Source organism: Alexandromys fortis, unplaced genomic scaffold (assembly GCF_014885135.2).
Source record: "Alexandromys fortis isolate MF-2015 unplaced genomic scaffold, M_Fortis_MF-2015_v1.1 scaffold_222, whole genome shotgun sequence".
Classification (NCBI taxonomy): domain Eukaryota; kingdom Metazoa; phylum Chordata; class Mammalia; order Rodentia; family Cricetidae; genus Alexandromys; species Alexandromys fortis.
In genome coordinates this window covers 1,762,736-1,767,025 of record NW_026068108.1, presented here as the reverse complement: position 1 = coordinate 1,767,025, position 4,290 = coordinate 1,762,736, and positions in this window count along the sequence as shown.

Genomic DNA, 4,290 nt, shown 5'->3' with positions numbered 1-4,290 from the left:
GTGTGTGTGTGTGTGTGTGTGTGTGTGTGTGTGTGTGTGTGTTGTTTCCTATTTCAGGCCTGGAACTTGCTATGTAGACCAATCTCTCCCTTGAGACCTTCCAGTCTCTGCCTGCCGAGTGCTAAAACAATAGGCATGTGCCACCACAACCAATCTTGCTTCCCCTTCAAGCAACAGTGAAATATATCCATCAAATCTGAAATTATTATTGAATTTTTATTATACTTCAAGGTCTTTCCTCACTCTTAAAAACCAAGTTAAATTTCATTCTTTTTTATTTTTTATTAATTTATTTGGGTTTTTTTGAGACAGGGTTTCTCTGTAGCTTTGGAGCCTGTCGTGGAACTAGCTCTTGTAGACCAGGCTGGCCTTGAACTCACAGAGATCTGCCTGCCTCTGCCTCCTGAGTGCTGGAATTAAAGGTTTGCGCCACCACCACCCAGTTCATTCTTTTTTATATGTCTGGGTGTTGCATACATATATGTCCGTGCAGAACTTGCATGCAACTAACCAAGAAGGCCAGAAGAGGAAGACTGATCCCATGGAACTGGAGTTACAGAGCATATGAGCCGCTTTGTGGTGACTTACTTGAAAATCAAATCCAAGACATCTTCAAAAGCAACCAGTGCCCCATAACTGCTGAGCCATTTCACTATTTTGCTCTGAGACAGGGTTCATTATGCAGCCCATGCTGACCTTTAACCCATGACCCTCTATCTCGGCATCTTAGTGCTGGAATTACAACAGGAGTCATCATGCCCAGCTCCTATTCATTTGGTTTTTTTTTTTTTTTCCTAAGACAGCGTTTTTTCTAGTCCTGTCTGTCCTGGAACTCTCCGTGTAGACCAGGCTCCTATTCTTTTACTTACTTTTATTTCGTATGTCTGAGTGTTTAGCCTGTACAAACAGTGTGCTTGAAAGTGCCTAAAGAAGTCAGAAGAGGGTATCAGTGGGTCCCCTGAAACTGGAGTTGCAGACAGCCATGAGCTGCTGGGTGGGTGCTCGTAACTGAACTCAGGTCTTCTGCAAGAGCGGTAAGTACTCTTAACCTGTGAGCCATCTCTCCAGCACCAACCCACCCCCAGCTCTTCATTTTTGAAGTGCAAGTCATAACTAAACATCCACTGTAGATAATTGGGAAATATAACAACTTAGAGAAAATGTTTTGGGAAGAGAAAGATATTGGGAGAAAATGTGGGTATGAGTGAGCTTGATTCTGTAATTGCTTTGCAGGCCTCTTGTTTGTGGCAGGGTCTCCTGCCTCCCACACATGCCAAATCATCCAGATAACATGCCCACACATGCCAGATAACATGCAACATGCAATCGTCATGAAGGCTAACTGTGTTGGCATCATGCCCTGGGGTCTTTGGAACTGAGCCAAATGTCCTTCTTTTATATTCCTTATTACATTTATTTATTTATTGTAAGAGGCCACGGTGCAGTACATGTGGAGGTCAAAGGTTTTTTTTGGAATCTGTTCTCTCCTTCCTACATACATCCTGGGGATGGAACTTATAGGAGGCCCAAAATAATCATACAGAAACCATATTAATTAAATTACTAGTTGGCCCATTAGTTTTAGCTTCTTACATCATTACAGCTTCTTACTGGCTACCTCTTACATCTTTTTTTTATAGTGGCTCAGTTTTTATTTTAGTTGATAATGGTACAAAATCTAGAACATTAAACAACAAACAACCATTTATTATGGATCTTAGCAATATGCTGCACGATACTCTTCCATAACACTGCATGAGCTACAGCTCTAACCATCACCTGACCACAAAGGAAAGGAAGGAACGCTTTAAAGAAAGAATTGCTGTTTGGGTATAACATTCATTTCTTTCTTTTTTTAATTGTAAAAGCTCAGTCTTAGCTTAGGCTTGTCTCTCTCTCTCTCCTTCCTTCCTTCCTTCCTTCCTTTCTTTCTTTCTTTCTTTCTTTCTTTCTTTCTTTTTCTCTGCTCCCCTCCTTTCCTCTCCCCTCCCCTTCAGCCCTCTCCCAAGATTCCCATGCTCCCAATTTACTTAGAAGATCTTGTCTTTTTCTACTTCCCATATACATTAGATTCATATATGTCTCTCTTAGGGGCCTCATTGTTGTCTAGGTTCTCTGGGATTGTGATTTGTGGGCTTATTTTCTTTGCTTTATGTTTAAAAACCACTTATGAGTGCGTACACATGATAATTGCCTTTCTGTGTCTGGGTTATCTCACTCAAAATAATGTTTTCTAGCTCCATCCATTTGCTTTAAAATTTTAAGATGTCATTATTTTTTCTGCTGTGTAGTACTCCATTGTGTACATGTACTACATTTTCCTTATCCATTCTTCGATCAAGGAGCATTTAGGTTGTTTCCAGGTTCTGGCTATGACAAACAAAGCTGCTATGAACATAATTGAGCACATGTCCTTGTGGCACGATTGAGCACCCTTTAGATATATACCCAAAAGTGGTATTACTGGGTCTTGAAGAAAGTTATTTCCTAATTTTCTGAGAAATCGCTACACTGATATCCAAAGGGGCTCTACCAGTTTCTGCTCCCACCAGCAATGCAAGAGTGTTCTCTTTACCCCAAAACCTCTCCAGCATAAGTTATTATCAGTGTTTTATTATCTTGGTTATTCTTATTAACTCTTACATCTTAATTCAACCCATTTCTGTTAATCTCTGTATCACTACTGTTGTGCCCAAGTTGAAACCCCAGAGAGACACCACTGGAATCCAGTCAAGTCCAGAATCAAAAGCCAAGGTTTATTCGGAGCCCTCTCCATCCAGACTAGGAACTCATCCACTACTCACAACACAACAGTAGCAGAAGAGGCCCTCATCATCTGGGGTTGACATATATAGGCAAAAACTGCAAGCCAGGTTTATTTAGGGTCAACTTGCTAACCAAAGGGTGCTGATTACTTCTGCTTCTGTGCATGCCCCCACCCTCCCCTGAGCAGTTACGTCTGCTTTTGTCTAGACAACAAAGCTGGGTGTTGACAGGGGGGCTAGCTACTAAGGACATTTGGTTTGCAAAGGTTCTTGTTTCCAGCTAACTCTTGATGCTGCAAAGTTTCTTGAACCCAGTGCCTTAACCAGCTCCTTATCAAGCAAAGTTTCTTAAACTTGTCCATGTCCTTTCTGCCACATGGTTGTGGCTTACCAGATAAAGTTCTGTCTGGGTGTCTGTCTCTGGTGGGGATACATCTCTGACTCTACCTTATTTCTCCCAGCATTCAGTTTAGTTTTCCCTGCCTAGCTCTACTATACCATACCAGGCCAAGCCAGTTTCTTTATTAACCAATGGTATTCACAGCATACAGAGGGGAATCCCACATCAGGAACTGAGCCAACAAAAGCTTTTACCCACTGAGCCATCTCATGGGCCCCATGTTGATTTTTTGACTTATGTGTCAGTAGAGTCTGTTCTCTATGGATTCTACTTCTGCATTGGTGACAAGGCTTCACAGACTACCTGTCATGAAGAAAGTTATTTTGATAGGATTGAAAGCTACTGACCTGGGGCTGGAGAGGTGGCTCAGCGGATAAAAGCAATGACTGCTCTTCCAGAGGTCCTGAGTTCAATACCCAGCAACCACATGGTTCAGAAGCACCCATAATTAGATCTGGTCTGTCTTCTGGCCTGAAAGGAAACATGCAGGCAGAACACTGTATACATAATAAATACATTTTTAAAAACTTTTTTAAAAAAGAAAAGAAAGCTACTGACCCTAGAAAAAAGTCTAGATGCCTTTAAGTCCTTTCTCATCAGACTTTACCCCATTTTTCCAGATCTTTTGTCAACATCCCTGAGGTTTCTGGGTGGATGGGTTGTTTGCTTGCTTGTTTGCTTCTGGAGCTTGAGAATGGGACTGAGGAGATGTTTCAGTGAGTGCAAGCCCTTGGCATTCAGCTCAGGACAATATCATAGAGTTTGAGAGACATGGGGCTGACAAGTCCTAAACATCAGACAGGCTAGGGCAGAGAGGAAAAGAGAAAGCCATGTCTTTTGAGTTAAAATCTGACAAGACAGATGGCTTTAGCAATGGAAATGGGCAAGCAGCCAGTGGCAGAGGTGAGGAAGAGGGCTTCTGAATCAGAGAAAGCCAGAGTATGGGAAAAGCATGCAGAGGCCACTGTCCAAACAAAAAAGAGGAAATGAAAACTCAGAGATGCAGGAAGGCTTAACAAAGGAAACACTGTGAATTATTTCAGAGCCTTTGAATGTCATACTTCACACACACACACACCATACCCATGCGTGCACACACACATAGACACACAGGCACCTGTGCGC